The sequence below is a fragment of the Otolemur garnettii genome, unplaced genomic scaffold (genome assembly GCF_000181295.1).
Source record: "Otolemur garnettii isolate 467f Iridium unplaced genomic scaffold, OtoGar3 scaffold00006, whole genome shotgun sequence".
Lineage (NCBI taxonomy): Eukaryota > Metazoa > Chordata > Mammalia > Primates > Galagidae > Otolemur > Otolemur garnettii.
Genome location: NW_003852401.1, coordinates 14,799,192 through 14,819,437, shown reverse-complemented (window position 1 = coordinate 14,819,437; position 20,246 = coordinate 14,799,192).

Below are 20,246 nucleotides of genomic sequence, written 5' to 3'. Positions count from 1 at the left end.
GATGAATTGTTAACACTTCCTTTATAATGCTGATTTAATAGTAATACACATATTGAAAAAGAAATTATTGTGGTCCACCATCAGACATGCTTTTCTCTTGGGGAAAGCCTGAATTAGACGAAGAGAGCCCATGAAGCTGCTCCTATGATCCCTAAATCAAAGCAGTCACTTACGAGCAGGGGGACTAGATTTCTAACAACAAGAACAGAAATTGAATACATTCAAGATTTGAGAAGAATGTGTTATTCTCTTGAAAACTACCCACACGCATGAAAACTCAATACAAGTAGCAGAAGCTAGTGTGCACAGGGGAGCAACTCTGCCTGCCACAGAACAGTTGAGTGAACATTTCAGTTTGGAAGTGATGTGGAAATTAAAGGTTATTCTTGCCAGCTTAGAGAAGGATAACAAGCAGTGTTTCACAGGAGGCTGCCCCGCGATCCCAGTATTTCAACACCTGACCCCAAGGGAGGATAAATTCATGACGACAACAGATACTGTAACTGTAGGTTAGGAACAAAGAGTCCACGAATAAATACTAAGCAAGGCTTCTGTTCATAAAATGGTTGCTAGAGCATAGTATTTCTATACCCTTCTGTCTGAAATATGTATTTTGTTCAGTGGTAGGAATGGTTCTTCTACCAACGTAACAAATCAGCTGTCACCCCGATCGCAATAGCTCTGTCTGTAGTTTATACTTTCACGTTACCCGCTACGAGAAGTTGCTCTTGTATTTTACATAAACACATATTTTAACATATGTACGTAATTTTAACGTGTTTTTTATTTTGAAACAATGTTAGATTTACAGGAACATTTACAAAGAGTTTCCTTATGTTCTTTTATAATTTATTCTTAATGATAAGATCTCATTTGTGAGATTTTAAAAAATATATTAGTATCTGTATACTACCATTAATTAACCTGAAGATTTTGTTTGGATTTCAGTACTTCTATCATTAATGTCTTTTTTACTGTTCCAGGATTCAATCTTGGTTACCACATTTAGTTGACATAGTTTTTAAAATAAATATGGTAGATCACCTTAAGAAACATCTTCCAGTAGGATCAGAGTGCAGACTTACCACTCTTGTGAATAAAGTATTTTTAAAGTCTGTCCTAGTCATGCTGCTGTTATTCAGATTGATATCTCCATATAAGCAAAGAATAAACAGTAAAATGCAAAATTATTCAAATTATCGGTATATTTCCCTAAATCATTCTATCTTGGATAAATATGGTTCTTCAGAGTTTATATAAATTCTGAACATAAGAAAAAAAGAAGCTCACAGACCGAACATATTTCGAAGTATCATAAGGGAAATTTAAAATGATGCCCAAATGTATTTTCTACCGTCAATCTAGGATTAAGTACAGCATTCACCATGCATTTGGCTATAAGGAACAGCTATGCAAGTGCAATGCAAATAAGGGTAACTCCCCCATCCTTCTCTTCTCTAAATGACCAGATCTGTAGATATAGAACTTCTGGCAAAAGGTCAGGAGTCCAACAGTGATTCTTCATCCCTGATTCTTTTGGACCTTCTTTGTCTTTTTTTTTTTTTTTAGACAGAGCCTCAAGCTGTCCCCCTGGGTAGAGTACTATGGTATCACAGCTCACAGCAACCTCCAACTCCTGGGCTCAAGCGAGTCTCCTGCCTCAGCCTCCTATGTAGCTGGGACCACAGGTGCCCACCACAAAGCCTGGCTACTTTTTTGGTTGCAGCCGTCATCGCTGTTTGGTGGGCCTGGGCTGGATTCGAACCCACCAGCTTAGGTGTATGTGGCTGGCGCCTTAGCCGCTTGAGCCACAGGCACTGAGCTGGACTTTCTTTGTCTTGTAGTCCTTCATATAAGATAGCGGCTGGATATCCCACCATAGTGATTTAACTTAGGAAAGAATGAGAGTGGGAGAGGTTGGGTGATATCTGATGCTTACATCCAGCAGTAAGAACTTGTCTAGCAGCACATGCAGAGTTTCACTTACCTCTCATCACTCAGCATATATCAAAGGACGATGCTATGCTGCCAAAGAGGCTGAAAAAGAAAGTGTTTGATTTCTAGTTCCCACAGCATAGGCCAGCAAGGAAACCTAGTAGGAAGTGACTGGTGATTACCCAGACAGCCTGATCTGCCACAGTAAAGAAACAGTTAATTTCATGTATATCAAAATAACATTTCAAAACTTCTTCCTTTAATAAAATATGACACAGATTCTAATATTTATTACATTTTGATAAGTTTAGTTATACTATAGAAGTATTCCAAATCAAAGAGCTCTAAAATCCCAACAGCTTAATAGCTGGAAATTCATTCCTATTTTTTTTTTATAGCTTCCTTTCCTGAAGATATTTCCACAAATATTAATCTGTTCATTCACTCTACGTAACACCACCTAAGATTACCCAGATGATGTTAGATACATTCCTTTTCCCTTTAGGAAATCTTAAAAGTTAGGGTGAGAGAGACAGGCCTTCACACATTATCATATACAAATTTGGCATTTGAGATTCAAATATCACCAGTCTTCAATGTTAGGATTATTAAAAACATATTTTTATGACTACTTTGCAGTGATCATCCAATTTTTCTCATAGTAGAAACTATTACCTAAATACATTGGAGTAAATTGCATCTAACTCGGTGTATTTTTATAGGCCAGTCTAATCAAAAATGCCTTGTCGGTTTTAGTCTGTGGCTGCTCCACCACCCTGCACAGCCCTACACAGTGTGTCAGTGTGCCAACCAGCATCCGGCCGTGGAAGGCTACATGCTACATGCACCTGCTTAGCACACACCAACGACAGGGAGGCAGTAAGCGCTATCTCATGGGCCTGGCCCATTTCTGGAATAGCAGCTTCTGTTCCACTTAGGTAAATATTTTTTCACATGGATAAGAAAAGATCCATTTGGTCAATTTGCCATAGTTAATCTTCTAGAACATAGCTGTCCCTCAGGAACAAATTTTTGGCAGGAGAATTCTTCTGTACTTTGTGCTTTGAAAATGGAATTGTGGACATAAAATCCCAAGGTATTTAGAAAATTTAAAAAGAATACTTAGAAAGAATGCTTAGAAACTTAAGATTTCTTAGTTGAATTCTCTCATTTCATATATGTAATCACCATTCAATTATTCATTCACTCAAATTGTCTATGCATTTGTGCTCTCAATTTGTTAAGAAGATATGAGAAACAAATTATTAGAAAAGTATGTTGTAAGGCCGAAAATTAATGGATCGACAAGATATGATAATGGTGCACAGGAAGGTGCTTGTTATATCCTAATGCCACTATGTTATGAACTAAATGTAACAGCAAAGAAATATGTAGGAAAAATAGACTCATTTAATTAGTTTCTTCTGTGAATGGCACATGAATATGAAAGTGTCTTAAAATGGAATGAATGATCATTCTGAATTGGAGACACTCAGTTCTCTGTATAAGAATTAGGATAGTCTAGAAAAGGCTTACCTTATTAATACCTTTGATCTGTAGATTTAGATATTCTGATCCTCATCTATTAAACCAAATCTTCTAGTGAGAGATTAGCATTCCCTTTAATTTTAGAGTGCTTTGTGTAAGTTTACCTTTTTCCCATCTTATATATTGAGACATCTACAATTTTGCTGTTCATGCAGTTAATACAGTATATAAAGTAAGAGCCAAATTATTCCAATGGTGTCAAGATCTCTAGAGACTTTAGAGACTAGCGCACACTTTTCAATGCCCACAAATAGTTCTAAAAATCTGCAACTTCAGAATTATAAGAAGATTCTTGAAGAACATATGTTTTATATTGAAAGCAAAGGATTTATTTTTAGGGTTATCCTTTCCATTGCTCCTGATAAGAGCCCATCTCTGTCCATTCCTCTTAATAAGGTCTCACGGAGCATAATTTGGTATAACAAAAGGAGAAAAAAACAAAATAATGGCAACCACTTGGACTTTATTGAAGGAAGCTTATCTAACACATAATTTTTTACAAAATTACTCATTAAACTTGACTTGAAAAAAAATAATTGTGAAATTATCCACCATAAAATAGATAAATAATATTATCCACCATAAAAAAGACAGACATCTTGTATTTTTTGTGACAGTCTGGAAGGATTTGGAGAAGACTCTCCTAAATTATTACAAAATGGAAAAACAAGCATCACATATACTTAATACTAAATCAGGCATCCTCAAACTATGGCCCGCAGGCCACATGCAGCCCACCCAGGACATTTATCCATCCCTCCCGGTGTTTTTGCCCCTGCTGCCTGTCCTGCTTAGCAGCCCACTCATCCCAGGGTTTGCAGTCCAGCCCTCCAACGGGCTAAGGGACAGTGAACTGACCCCCTGTTTAAAAAGTCTGAGAACCTCTGTAAAATTGAAACTAGTCAATTAACAATCACATCCTCCCTTGAGAGAAAAACTCAGTTAAATTCAAGATGGGGGAATGAGGAAGTAAGATGGCTGACTAGAGGGAGCTTTTGCCAGAGGCTCTTGTCCAGAGGAGAGATACTGTACAGAATGGACGCAGTGAAGCCAAAGGTGGGGAGCTGAGCTAAGAAAGAAGATAGATAGGTGCACATCATCTCTGCTGAGGCAAGCTGCAACTTCAAGAAAGCAAATTCCAGGTACAAAGCCCATTCCCATTGCCGAAAGGATGAGAAACCCCACCCACCCCAACTACCCACCCCCACCCCCAGTGGGAGGCTTACTGTGGGCTCTCTGCAAGTGAGCAGGGAAGGAAAAAACCTCTTATTTTATCCCACATAAGGGAGCCACTAACTACCAGGACTCTTTCTCCAGGAAGGTCCCATTTGTGAGCCTAGGCATCATCCTGCCTGGCATAAAATTCAACAAATATTTTCCCAGCAATTCTGAACGTCCTGGCCACCATTTCCACTTTGCCTGGCAGTCTGAAGGTCTGCCCCCTGCAGAGCTCAGGGTATTTGGCAGTTTCTTGAGCGGCCTGGGCATTTTGAGGGCCACTGGAGAGCAGCGTGAAAACAGTGACTCGAGTGGAAGCTGGGGAGTATGGGAAGACAGGAACATGCGGGAGAGAGTCGCTCCTGGATGGTGCACAGTCAGTGACCTTTTCTGACTTGCTGGCTCACTGGAGGGGTCCAGGCTCCATCTACTCAGGTTTGGGGGATGGAACTGTCTGTGGAATTCTACTATCAGGTCTCTGGAGACCCTTGAACTCTCTCTGTTGAGCAGTGATTGTACTGCCTGAGACAATGTGATTAGAATTCCACCTGGGCTGTCCACCTGGGGATTTGCCAAAGTTGAGTGGCAGTTGTTTTGCAGCAGGGAAGTACTAACTCTCCTCCTCCAGCTGTCACTGGTGGGGGGCAAGGCACCACATTTGCTTAATCTCCTCTAGCTCAGATTTCAGCCTAACACTATGTCTCATTAGGATTGAGTAGAGACTGACTTCAAGACAGAGACAGCTTGTACTATCTCACCAAACAGATCCTTAGAGTCTCTGAGGGGGACCTTTGTAAGGTTGTAGTGGAAAAGCCACAATCACAAGCCCCAGCTCATTGGTAAAGGGCAGGAGAACTTCACTTCTGGGGCCTCTCATCCGGTATCACCCTACCAGTTTTAATTGCCAAATTGCAGAAAATACTCATGGGGCAGGACCAACAGAAGAACTCTGGCAACATGAATCACTCCCCCAAGGAATGACAAAGGAGATACAACAGAAGATGCTATTCCTAGACAAATGGCTAAAGAGATATTAACACCGCTTTGTCAGTTCTGGATAGATCCTCTAAGAAGAAACTAAAAGAAATAATGGACTTAAACTTGACCCTAGAACAAATGGACTTAACGTTTCAACCTAATAACACTTAATACATATTCTTATCATCCCAGGGATCATCCTCCAAATTTGATCATATGTTAGGACACAAGTCTAACCTTAACAAATTTAAAAGAATAGAAATTATTCCTGTGTCTTCTCAGACCATGATGAAATAAAAGTTAAACTCAATAGCAACAGAAATCTTCCTCCTCAAACTCATGGAAACTAAATAACCTTAGACTGAATGACTGCTGCATCATTTTTGTGAGTGGTGAGAGAAAGGAATCCTGTATTTTTGTGCCAATATCATGCTATTTTGGTTACTACACCTCTGCAGTATTGTTTGAAATCTGGTAAGGTGATACTTCCATATTTTTGCTTTTTGCTTAACTTTTTTTTTTTTTTTGACTATTCAGGTTCTTTTCTGGTTCCAAAATTATTATAGCATTATTTTCTATAGATGAAAATGACATTGGCATCCTGATGGGGATTGCATTGACTCTGTAAGTCACTTTGGGCAGAAGGTACATTTTAGCAATGTTGTTTCCACTGATCCATGAGCATATTTATCTATTTATGTCATCTGTGATTTATTTAATCAGAGTTTTGTCATTTTCCTTGCTATTGTTCATCTGTGTGGTCATTTTCATACATGTGGACATCTTGTTGTAAATACTGATACCATCTAAAGCTGATAGCCTCTAAGTGGGAAGAAATAAATTCTGTTATGCTGTTGACAGTACAGGGACCAAAAATTAGAATTAGTGTAAGTAAAATGATTTAAAGAGGAGTAATACATTAAAAAAAAAAGGAATCCTTTTTTTCCTGTGCCATAGGTAAAGTGCCATGGCATCCTAGCTCACAGCAACCTCAAACTCTTGGGCTCAAGTTATCCTCTTGCCTCAGCCTTCCCAGTAGCTAGGAATAAAGGCGCACACCACAACACCTGGCTAGTTTTTTAAAGGGTTCTTAAAATATCCTAAGGAGGAGCTTAACTGCCATGTTTCATGGCTTTGCTTTTTAAGATCTTTAGTTCTTAAAGACCTTAATATTCCTTTTAAGGATATCCAAATTTTCTATCACCTGGCCAGTGGTGTTAATCCATAAATAACACTCATGGAGAAGTGCCCACCTGCCTCCCATTTCAGCTGTTAACAAGTCAGGTACTCTTCTGACTTCACACAGATGCTCACAAAAATTGTCTAAGGCAGTCAATATATCACAATTTAAGGTTGGTGTTAAGTGGTCAGTGTTGAGAGTTTTCTAATTTGCATTGGGGCCAAGCTGTATTACAAAATAAATCAAATGACACTTTTTAAGCACGTAGGTATCAAAGTACTTACAATTAGCAAGAATACAATCCCATATGCTGTCAGGTGGGATAGAGAGCAGGTTGATCATCCGGAAAGAGAAAGAGGAGATTAGAGAGCCCAGCATCCCAGAGTCTAACCTGAAAGCCTGGCTGTCACAGGGTAGTATCTGCTGTCCCCTTCAGATGTCTCTGAAACAGGACAGTCTCTTACCAGTGAGTCATAAGGTACCTCTGATGTGCATCCTGGGGATTCTGTGTAGCCTCCTTCACATGGGATTCCCAGCAAGGAATCTTATCTATAAATGGGAGTCTCAGCAAGGAGACTCGGCCAGTGGTAGGAGAAAGGAATGAAGTAAAAAGGAACAAGGTGATGGATAAGAAGATTAACCAGGGTGAACTGATATTGCCCCTTTGGCCAGCAAGGGGAGAAGACAAAGTTGAGGGACTAGTTTGTCTAATATAGACCTTCTTGAAATAACAGGCTAATGCATCTCCCCCTAAGGCTAACTACGAGAGAGGTTCCCACATTGCCGATTCCTTTCGCTGTCTTAAATAGCTAACCAGGAAGGCAATTGTAAAAGGCTTGATAAAAGGCTTGACCTCTCACAGAAAGTACATTCATCCCTTTGCCTCAACAGGTCAGTGTCTGACACTCTTCTTCTGACCATCTTCTAGTAAAAATGGAAGGAAAGAGATCAAGTCCTGGAATGCAACATAATTCAAAAGAAACCATTTGCTAAGCATGTGCCCAGCTACCATAAAAGCAAGCACAGGAGTGCCAATTAATGATTCCCATACTATGAACCCCTGGCAAAGCCGACCATGAAACAGATGAATCCCATACAACAATCTGGACTTCCTGGGTAGTAAAAGAAGAAAGGGTTAAAAGGGAAAGTAAAACCGTGAAACATACCTCCTTTCTGCTGGCTTGTCAACATGTTGGAGGTGGCTCAATGTAGTTGCAGAAATAATTGAAAAGAGCAAGGGAAGTTTAGCAAGAAAAAGAAAGTCATTAAAGACTTGCACAGAAGCCAGGCCCCATCTTAGTGACCGGCAGCTCACGGAAAGTGCAGTTTGGGGTTTTATACACAGCTTGGAGGAGTATCACCTGCTTCTTTGAAGTTTCTCCAGGTCTTAATTAACTCGGTTCTCAAACCAATCCACCTGCAAGGTCTTTAAAACAAACCACCTGCAAGATCTTAATAAGCCTCATTCCCCAAATAGCCCAGGTTAGTCGACCCAAACCAATCCAAATAGCCTCACCATATCTGTCCTCTGACTTGCTCATGTCCAGCTAACTGGCTAACAGGACTGGAAAAAGTGAAGGCTTGTTTGAATGTGAACGTGAGTGGTGATTTTAGTTACCATTGATAGACTTCAGTGAAAATGTAAAATACGCAGATATTGCATTTTATGAACAACAATTAAATTGAGTATAGAAATATCTAGAATTGATTATACTGTATAGATTGCTGCTATTTGTGTTGCGAATTTTAAGATAATATATTAGTAAATTAGCAAGTCTGTAAGCATTCCATTTGGGCATATCGGTTTTAAAGCATCTGATATGTGTAGTTGGTACTGATAACAATAGATTCAACTGAATATCTTAGAAACCAAAAAAGTCATGCAGACATTACCAGAAATATCAGTATACATGTTAAACCATAAATTTTGGAACATTTCTGGAATGGGTTGAACATGACACTCTTTTGTTTTCCTTGATTCAAGAGAGGGAAAGCATCAATGAATCTTAAACTACTAGAAATTGCATTACTTGCAGCACTGGGGTCCATCTTGCCCCTAATTCATTCAACTGAGCAATATCTACAGTTGTTCTTCCTACAACATATTTAGTGGAAATGCTTTATCTCTGCAACTCGAGTTACAAATTTATGTTGTAAAACCAGGCATAGTGAACAATTTTGAGCTTGTCAAGGCTGAGATAAATACAACATGGTTCCATGTTCTGAAAGAAAATGACATAGTATTTAAGCATGTGGGCTCTAGACCCAGGCTGCTGTGTGACCTTGGTCAGTCACTTGACATCCCTGTGCATCAGTTTTGTACTGATGAAATGGGAGATTTAGCAGAATCTCCATGTGAGAGATGTTATGAGGAACAATGAACAAATACGTGAAAAACACTTAGAATTGTATCAGATACCTAACAGGCTATTAACAAATGCTTATGCTATTATTGTTAATGTTTAGAAATCTAGTATTAAAATGGATGGAGTTGAAACACATTCTTCTTAGTAAAGTTTCACAAGAATGATAAAGTGAGTATTCAATGTACTCAATACTAATACAAAACCAGTAGACAATCTATATACAAGCTCACATCAGAGATAAACTCAATTCAATTCAAATTGGGATGAGGGGGACCGAGGGGGGGGTAAGAGGGAAGGAAGTGGCAGATAGATCTTCTCCCACTTAATAGACACAATGTAAGGGTACATGGCACATGTCTTGGGTGAGGGTCACAACTACAAGAGAAACTCTACCTAACAAATGCAAATATTGTAACCTAATTGTTTATACCCTCACATTAATATGAAATCAAAACAAACAAAAAACCCTAAAATTTGTGAAATTCATCCTGGTGTTTTAAGATGAATCTCCCACCCTCAAGTAATCACAGAGATTCAACAGCAAGAAATGATCTGTGAATGAACCTACTACACAAGTTATCATCCCCAACTGTTTAGGACAAATTATATCTGGACATCCTCCTTATGCTAGATAATTAAAAGGAAATAGTACCAAGATATTGTAGACTTCTTTTTTGGCACAATGTTAGAAGATGGGTTCACCTCACCTTGGACCAGTTTTTTCCTTGCTAAATGAGACATGATATTGGCGATGATGTAATGATGGACAACTAAAATTTTTGGAACCTAAAAAATTTTGAGTTCACAACAAAATAGGCAATATTAATATCATATTAATATCATACACAACACTAGGCAGTTGAAATACAATTATTAAAGAAGAATGGATTTTAAAAGAATTAGTATCAGTTGGCCCCTTGTATTTAATACAGTAAAGATGAGTATATGACCACACATGTGATAAGGACTTCAGAAGGAGAGACATAGTCCATACACCATTTACTTCATGGCTGCTATGCACAATTTGTTGTTCTGAATCAGAACTTTTCAAATGGAAACAACTTGGCAAAATATCCATTATGAAACTTTGACATCATTAAGACAAAATATAGTGAAAAAAAGAAAAGAACACATCAACTGCTCTTCAATACACACAGTTAAGGGGGTAAAAAAACAAGTCAATCATCATCTTGGTACAATGTAGTTCTCTTGTTTACAATTGGATTATTGGAGCCATTGTTAACGCTGTTTAGAAGAACACTGAGAATGAAGATTCGTTGGTGATGCAGTGATTGAGACCTTGCCTAAAGTGTGCTAGTTGTCCTCAACAGTATTTGAAAGTAGGTTAACAAAGATAGAACAGGAAGGTAAATGCATTTTCACATACAATTTTGGGTTTGGTGCTGTATAATCCGTAAAGGATTTAATGAAGACTATTGAGAGGTCTTTCATAAGCTTTATCTTATGCAAATTATTTACATAATAATTTTGAGAGTAATGTTGAGAAAATAAAAAGGTGCATCTTAATATCAAAACTTTGAAACTAAGACAAAATGTGGAACCCTAACCCTGCCCTATTTATTAGACTATGTACTATACTTGAATTACAGCGAACTGTCTCTGAATGGCACGAATCAAATGTCAATACCGAACCTTAACAATAAAAACCAGGCATTTTCCAGATTCTTAATTTGCCTAATACTTTTGCATTGAAAAAAAATGTAAGAATATATGATTACATTACAGAAAATTCTTGTCTTATTTTTACTTTTTTCTTTATCCTAAATTTTCAAATTTTCCCTAATGAACAAGTATTACCTTTGTAATCTGTTAAATAAAACAACATTACGAAATGTACTATGCATGTTGTCTGGACCATTATAGGTAAGTTATAGTTGGTTGTGTGTGTTTGTGGTAAATTAGATTATCAGCTAACACTATCGTTTGTTATAATCTGAAAATAGAAGCAATCTATATACCTGTTTCTAACACCCTTGTTAAGCATGTTTGCCTGAGACTGATTTCTATTTAGCATATTTGATATTTTGTCATCATAGAGATGTTTTCATGTCAGAGTCTGTAAGACAATGTGTTTGGAAGACTGTGCTGTGTTCTAGAGAATTGCTTTTGATCTGTGTACCAGTTTGGAACACACACTTGCAACCTCCTCCGGGGAAAAACTCTGCAGTTAAATAAAAATAAGCTGAAATTTGTTTCTAACCCTTTGAAACACCTTACCTTTCTTTGGAATTTTTATAACTTTTATTCGTCTGTAAAAGGCTCAATGAAAATCTTTAGTACTAATTTTAAACCATGTGTCCCCCAAGAATATATCTTGTTTATAGTGTACCTATACAAATAACAGACAGTATCTATTTCATCAAAGTGTTAAATATTTGAGTTGTGTGTAATATTCTATTAATTTTAATATGAAGTAAGCTACTGATTGCACATTAATATCTTAGGAGTTGTTTTCAATAATATTTGTCAGAGCAGCAACCCCATGTAGATTTATCTTAGCATAGATAACATGTCAACATTGTAGGTTGTAAAATGTTGGACAGATGGCCATCATAAATCTATAAATAAGTGTACTTCTGAGTTACTGAATAGAATTTATCATTGAGCATAATTTTAGTGAAATGCAGAAATGGCTCCCTGGGATAGGCCAGGTACGTAATTTCATACCTAATCACTGTACCCAAGGGCTTACAATTCTTTCATTAAAAAAAAATCCAAATAGGTCTTTGAAATAAACACTCTCAGTTTGTTCTTCTAAATACTTACACATTGGGACTAGTATGTGCCAGGCTTAGCAAAGGATTCGCCTTAATCAATACCACTGGAGCAAGGGTAAGATTGGTGCAGTGATTAATTTCAGTTTGTACTCATGGGAACAAAACAGTTGAGTATATTTGTCTCTATAATCCTTTTCCCCAGATGAAATTACAAATGGAATTGATCAACTCATGTGTTTCTACTGAGGCCCAAGCAGGCACATTAGATTGCTAAGGTATATAATAACTTAGCACAGACCATCAGTCCTTGAAGCTGCGGAGGATTGAATATTAGAAACTGGTTTTTAAAGAAAACACTTTTTCTTCTTCAAGTTTTTTTTTTCTTTTTTGTCAAGATTAAACAACTTTCTCTTGTGACATCTTTCTATAGCTTTGTGGAGTAAAGTTAAAACTGCATGTTTATCAGCAGTGTGGCAGAGTTAGAGGAGTAATAGACGTGGAGACAGACAGACTCCTTTGGCAATGTTCAAGTTGCTAGTAACTCACTTTTTTGAAACATCAACCATCGCATCTCTGTAATTGTGGAAAATGATATACAGCTCAGAGAGCTGTTATAATAATTATATAGGTCATCTCTATAAAGCAACCAAACACTTCCAGAAAATGGTGATCAATTAACAAAACCAACTCTTTAAATTGTAGACATCATTTTTATTGTATAACTTCTATAGTATATCATAAGGAAAACTTTGTGTTTGATATACACGCCGTATCAAGCAGTTCAGAAACTCAACACTAACACTGTATCTGCTTTTGATATCAATTTGTTAAGCTAAACTTGCACATCAAATAGTGCAAGCTATTTAGTCATCGAAGTAAATAAAAATCATCCTTCAGTATCTATTAATACAATCTCCTTGTAGAAGTGTACCCATACTAATATGATTATAGATAGTGAAACCACGTACACCAGTTTCACCAGGAAATACTATTACTTGTAGGTCCAAATTAAAGGGTGACGATCTAAGTATTTTCATTAGCTACTATAAATTTCAACAATGTAGAAACATGAGATAGAGTCAACTCTATTGACTTTTGAAAACATAAGATAAAGTTATATTTTTTTAAATATGCATATTGCATTTAATATTGCCTGGCCCAGTTTTGATTCTTCACAATGTTCTGTCTAGATTCCTAACATATTTATGCACATGTCTATATCTTTTATATACCCTCTATTTCAGGCATCCTCAAACTACAGCCTGCAGGCCACATGCAGCCTGCCAAGGGCATTTATTGGGCCCACCAAGTGTTTTTGCCACTGCTGCCTATCCTGCTTAGCAGCCAACTCCTCCCAGGGCCCGCAGTCTGACCCGCCAATGATCTGAGAGACAGTGAACTGGCCCCCTGTTTAAAAAGTTTGAGGACCCCTGCTCCATTTCCTCAAGTTTTGAGGACTAAGCACATCCTCTCACTTAATGAGGTCTAGAGCTAGTATAGCATGTTTTGCCGTGAATTGTTTACCAAGGAACTTTAATATACCATTTGCAGACATTCTCGCTGTTCTGTAAACATTCTTAGCCAGGAGCAGTTCATCATACAGTCTGACATGAGCATTCTATCCAATGTGTGTTTTTATACCACGGTGGCCTTACTTTGTGCCACTTATTTTGTGCTGGCCAACAGTTTTGATTTCCAATAGCTGAAAAAAAAGTTGTCCATATAAGAAGTTATACTTGCCATGAAGAACCCTCATTCTGGGTTTTGAAATTCAAGTTGTATAACAGCTCACAGTATGGTGAAAATAATGATTAGCAAAATAAAGTAAAAAAATCAGTACACAATTAGGTAGAAGATAGAAACATTTTGCCATAAATCAGGATTATAAACCTCATTGAAACCTATAAGGATAGATTAACAAACATAGAAAAAGACGTGTATGTAAACTGTTATGGTCTCAGGGGGTTTGAAGAATGTGGCGGAGACCACCAATGGAGGAAGAAGAGAGAGATCTTCAGTGGGACTCTGCTATCCCTACCCTCTTTAAAGCGCCAAATTGGTTAAAAGATCCATTAATAGGTTCCACTTCTCCCCCTCTCTGTCGGTCTATTTCTCCCTCTCCACTCCATTTAAATACATACATCAGCTTCCCAGGAAATGTGTGTAACTATTATTATACTATAGTATGTACATTTATAATTCTTATAGCTGCTATAGAACTGCAACTGCACCCATTCATTTTATTTTATATGAAAAAAAAATCATGTTTAAAATGTATGCCTTTTTTTTGCTTCTTAAAGCTTAACTTTTATAGTCAAAATGACTGTATTTGTAATGGCCAGGTAATTACCTAGTTACTTTTATCTTTTTTGACTACAGACACAAAAACTGGCCAATTATTTTTCATTCTTGATCTGAACTGGGAAGCAAAATTTTTCTCTAAATTTTGAAAATGAAAATATAAAAATTGATTTTGAGAAAAAAATGTACTGAAGATTTTCGGCCCCAGGTTTCTCTATCTTGTATTCACCTTCCTTGGCTTCAACAGTTACTTCACTCTCTTTTGAAAACCACTTGTATATTTCCCTGCGTAGTTTCTTGTGCTGTGGAAACCAATTTTAAGTGTAGAAATAAAACCAGTAGTGGTTGTATCATTTAGAACATATTCCATTGTCAGTGACGGAAAATATTACCCAAGCTGGTTTATTATAAAATAGAATTTATTCACATATCTAAAAATGTTGGAGAACAGCCTACCTCAGAAGTGATTTACGATAGGAGATCAAGTGATTTACCCAGGGCGTGATTCTTCTCCTTTTTAATCTTTGCGACATCTTGGATGGTACTTTTCTGAAAGAAGTGGCAAGGTGGCTGTAGCCATCTAAACTTTGCATTTTTGTTTTATTCAAATGTTTTCTACAAAACAAATTTCTAGCAAATCCCTATGGCTAATTTTCAAGCACTAATGGAAATGGATTTAGCCAATTACTATTGCTATGAGGTTGGAATGCATAAGGATATTTTAGGTCTAAGTAGCACTTAGGCGGAAGTGGAATCAGTTTTGCTCAAAGCTCAAACACTGAAGGTACAGTGGGAGAGAGATTGCAAACCCAATGCTCACACTGGGTACTCATCCCTAAAGGAAGAATAATGGGTGCTGAACAGCCCAATGAAAAGTAAATAAATTCTCTCCAATTCTCATTTTGCTAAAAATATCTTTTCAAACATATAGCTTATAAGGACATTTAAATATGAGCCGTTAATCGTGCATTCTTCCTTCCTATACCCCTTCTTGGGTATTTCTGCTTTGTTACTGTCCCACCTGGTGGAGGGGGTATGTTGTCCCTGCTTTTGGAAGAGGCTATATCATAAATGTAGATGAATCTGAAAAATAGAACCAAGACCTTCCCTAAGGGAACAGAACACTCTGATCTCAGGCACTGAGTGACAGATGTTTGAATTAACAAAAAACCTGGAAATCTCACACTTACATTTCACATTAGATGCTAATGGCCTTTGCGTGAACAAGGACTTTGCTTCTCCCTTGATGGATGACCCTGTCCTAAAAATCTTATTGAAACTAAGATGTCAATAATTGTATAGCACAACTTTCTGTACCAAAGGGACAAAAAGACCTCAGCCAATTAAACTATGGCACAGCATTGATCATAAGATATGAAAGATGCTGCAACAGGAGAAAATTGTGCTTCTGAGAGTTGATTCCATATGATGTAAAACATAATTTATACTGAACTATGTAGTGTAATTATCTAGGGAATACATTTTGGAATCAGACATATCTGGGTTTGAGAAACAATGTTTCACATACAAGTTATTAGATTGTCAGATTTCTAACCCTCTCTTCAATTTCCTCCCATGTAAAAAATAGGATGTCAACAATGCTAATGATATAGGCTTGTGGGGATTTAAAACAGAGAACACATAGAAATCCCATAACTTACAAAACTGTCACTTAGCTAACATTCAACAATCCTAACTTATTGTAATTAATTTGGGATATATGAAGCTCAAATAGATTAAAAATAAACAGATATTCAAACACGTTTAGAACTATAACTTTGGGGTGTTTACCTTCCTACCCACAGAATTTGGATAACTTTTAAAACACATATTCTATATGAAAGGATTGCCATAGCCATTATTGAAAATATGGTCATTGTTCACCAATCACTGCTCTTACGGTTTGTCCTTTCTAGCACAATTCTTCTTCTTTTATAGCTGTTTTTCCAAATGAGTCTTATTCTTCCATATTCTTCAGATTTCCTTATTTTTCCTTCTCTTTCTTAAACTTCTTGCTGTGGTTAATAGAGCTATTAACATGTGTCCCTTCTCTCCCTCTTTCTGGTACATGGGTTGATTGCACCTGCCTGCCTCTTTAGCTTGAGGCATACCCGGTTATTTGGTGTTGATCAAAAGAACGTAGCAGAAAATTAATTCTAATGAGAGTTTTATATAAAAGGAAGGGAACAATTCTCCAGCTCCCTTTCCTTGCTTGAGTTTTTGTGAAAACTGGCAGAGATAGAGCTTTTGTCAGCACTTATGTCTGAGTGAGTCCCATGAGCCTGTCCCTGCATCCAACATAGGTTGAAAATGAAAAACATAGTTCTGTTGAAGTCATTGAAAATTGGGGGGGGGGGGTGGGTTACCTGATCATAGCAAAACTCAGGACAGTAGTTCACAATTAGGGGTAAATTTCCTTCCCAGGAGACATTTGGCACTGCCTGGAAACATCTTCTGTCTGTCACAATTGGAGGCAGGTGTGCTATTGGCATGGGCTAGAAGGCCAGCAATGCCACAGTGCATAGGACAGCCCCAGAATTAAGAATTTTTTGGCTCAGCATGTCAATCATTCCACAGCTGAGAAACTTCATCTAGACTATCTTGACCTACATATTTTTAATTTAAAATTAACTTTACCTTTGAAGGAATTCCTAGATTAGTGTTTATGTATTGGTGGTTAATAAATTATTCATTAATTGAAATTTAACCCAAAAAGTTTCTTTCAGCTATTAGAAATTTATTTTAATTATTTGAAAGTTATTCAAATAATTTTTAAATTGTGGCTGTTTATGCTTTCGAGAAGCACAAACAGAATACATTTCTTTAGGAAGTTTAGGTTGAGAGAAATTATGGAGCCCCACTATAACATCAAGTAAACAGCGATGCTGAGCTGAGGACTACATTACACTTTAGGGAACTATACTGGGAACATAATTGACCAAACGATGGTCATGTGCAGTTTATAGCCTTATAAAAATCAGAACCAAACTAAATTAAAGCAAATGCATTTAACAGAGCTATGTGGCAGCCTTCCTCCTTTTAATTTCTGTGAAATGCTTGTCAGCTATATAGTAGAGTTCTGGCTAGAAGAGAATTAACGAAATTCGTTTTAATCTCTCTAGGCCTTGAGATAGTTTCTTCTTTGAAATATCTAGTTTATCTTCAGAGATTAATGAAAAAGAACTCTTTTTTTCCTCTATCACTTACCTACCATTTGAACCTAGCAAAATAGGTATTCAGTTGAGGAAATTCAACTGGTATTTAATCTTTGAGAGGACTTTTTGGGGGTCAGGTTGAATTTGCTAAGTTTCTATCTTAAGCAACTGTACAGCAGATTGACATTTTACTGAGCCCTGGGGTAGGTGGGCAGGAGGGTAAACAAGTACAGAATTAGGCTTTACTTAGGACCCTATGACTCTTAATGTGTCTTTCATACTAAGTCATTAATGTACATGTTGAAGAATATACGAGCTCAAGTTTGTGTCATACAAGAATGGGCAGCAACTTAATGCTAAATTAATTATATCTGTTTCAAAAATGCAACCTAGTGATTTTTTAAAGAGCTACATGATTTCCTTTCATCTTCTGGTAAACTCTTTAACCACTGAAATTCTATAACTGCTCTATCTGGACCAGTAATATCAAATAGAAATAGAAGCAAGACACGAATACAAAGATGCAGATGTCATTGTTAACTTGCTGGCATCCTCCTTAAAAAGTACAATGACACAAGTGAAATTACTTTTGGTATCATATTTTATTATATAAATAATATCATTTCCACATGCAATCAATAAACAATTATCCAGAATTCTACAATCTGTTTTTCATACTTCTAGTCTCTTGTTACACTATTGGACATCTCAAATGGACCGTAGTGTATGTAAAGTCAAATGGAATTAGCCAGATTTCAGATACTCTATGGCCATACGTAGCAAGTGGCTTCCATAATGGAGCATATAAATCTAGAGAAATGATTAAAGGAATTTACTTATTTGGGGTGAAAAAAGGAAAACTAAAGGAGAAAAAATATCAGTCTTTAAAAATATGAAAGAATAGTTGGGGGGAAAAACGTATAATTTTAAAGAACAGAACGAAGACCAATTGATGGATGTCATTTGAACTCAAAAAGAATTTAAGTTTCTATTGTCATTGTTATTCTAACAACAGAACAGTTTGCAATTAACCAAAATGTAGGTGGAGTTCTAACTAGTTCAAGCATCCAGATAAAAATAATATCTAAATGTAAGAAGTCTATAAAAATTTAGCCCTAATCACTATGAATAGATTGCAGAAAACACATCTCTGTAACTTTTCATAAGCTTTTTCTAGAAAAGCTAAGTGTTTTACATCTAAGTATCTTGATTCCTTCATCAACTTTATCAAATAACAATATTTGGGGCCCTCATTTTGACAGCTAAAGAAACCAGGGATTCAAAAAGTTAAGAAAATACTCCAAAGCTATGGATGGTAAGTGGCAGCACCACAATTTGACATCAGCTACCCTCAATCTTTGGCTTTATCACTCTGCGGTCAGAACATTGACACAACTGCAGCAGTATTCTTACTCATGACCTTGCCTCCTGACTCCAACACACACTAAAAGTAATTTCAAGGGCAAGGTGTACTGTTGTCTTAACTCCTTCTATCTTCCCCCTAGATGGTTTTAAACACAATCTACTCAATTGTCTGGAGTGCTTCACTTTCCTTTATTCTTTTCACAGTTTTAGCCTCTAGTCCCTCTTTGATTTTATCCCCAGAAGAAATTTATGAAATAGATAATTGAAAAGAGTGGAAAATAAATTTACATTAGCAAATCTATAAATAATTCATGTGGATTCCATTGAAGATATTTTTCAAGAAAATTCTCTACCATTTTGAATATATGCTATTCGGTTTAAAACTGAAGAAACATTATTATAAAACACAATTTTCGGCTCGGCGCCTGTGGCTCGGGCGGCTGGGGCGCCAGCCACATACACCTAAGGTGCAGGTTCGAATCCCCAGCCCAGGCCCTCCAAACAACAATGATGGCTGCAACCAAAAAATGGCCGGCTCTGTGGCAGGCGCCTGTGGTCCCAGCTACTTGGGAGGCTGAGGCAGGAGACTCACTTGAGCCCAGGAGTTGGAGGTTGCTGTGAGCGTGATGCCATGGCACTCTACCCAGGGGGATAGCTTGAGGCTCCGTCTCAAAAAAAAAAAATAATAATAATAATAATAAAACACAATTTTCTTATTTACCCAGAGTAAAAGGCATACTTTTCTTGAATTTAACATCTGTTGTTTTTAATTCTTCTATTCAGACGTTACACATAAGGTGAGCCCACTTTCATGAGAATACTAGTAACCTTGTTCTCACTTTCATTACCATCCCTGTGGAGGGTTATAATTGTTTGTCTTTAATTTCTCAGTTCAATCTGCAAGGTGCTGCCATCACCTCCAGCAGATTGTGTTTTCTGAGGACCCTCTTATAATCGTCCTTTCCTTCCTTTTCCCTTGAGAAACTTACACTGTGAGTTGTTCTCCAAAGTCCACCAGCCTCCCTGAGTTTCCCCCATGCAACACCACTGCTGCCTTTGTCCCCTGGAAAAAGAGGAAAACGCGAATGCATGGACTATAATGAGAAATTCCTATTTAGAACACAGAGTAGTGAGATTTAAAAAAGGAAACCTTCCGAAGCAATGGGATGAATAGATTCGAGACTTATCTCAAATGATTTGAGATGAATTGTTTTGCAATGAATATTCAAGCTATGGACGTTTCATCTGCTTCATATTATCAAAACTTTGGAAAAGGTGTTTGTTTCACTCAAGTTCTTGTTATTATTGAACTGTCAAATAGAAAGATTAAAGAGAAAATTTTATGCTTTCTCTTTGTATTCGTTGATATTCCAAATGTTTGGGAAAGAGATATTTCCTGGCAAAATCCATAGATCCCCGTTACATACGCATCATTTGTTCATAACCTTGAGGAGACAAGAGA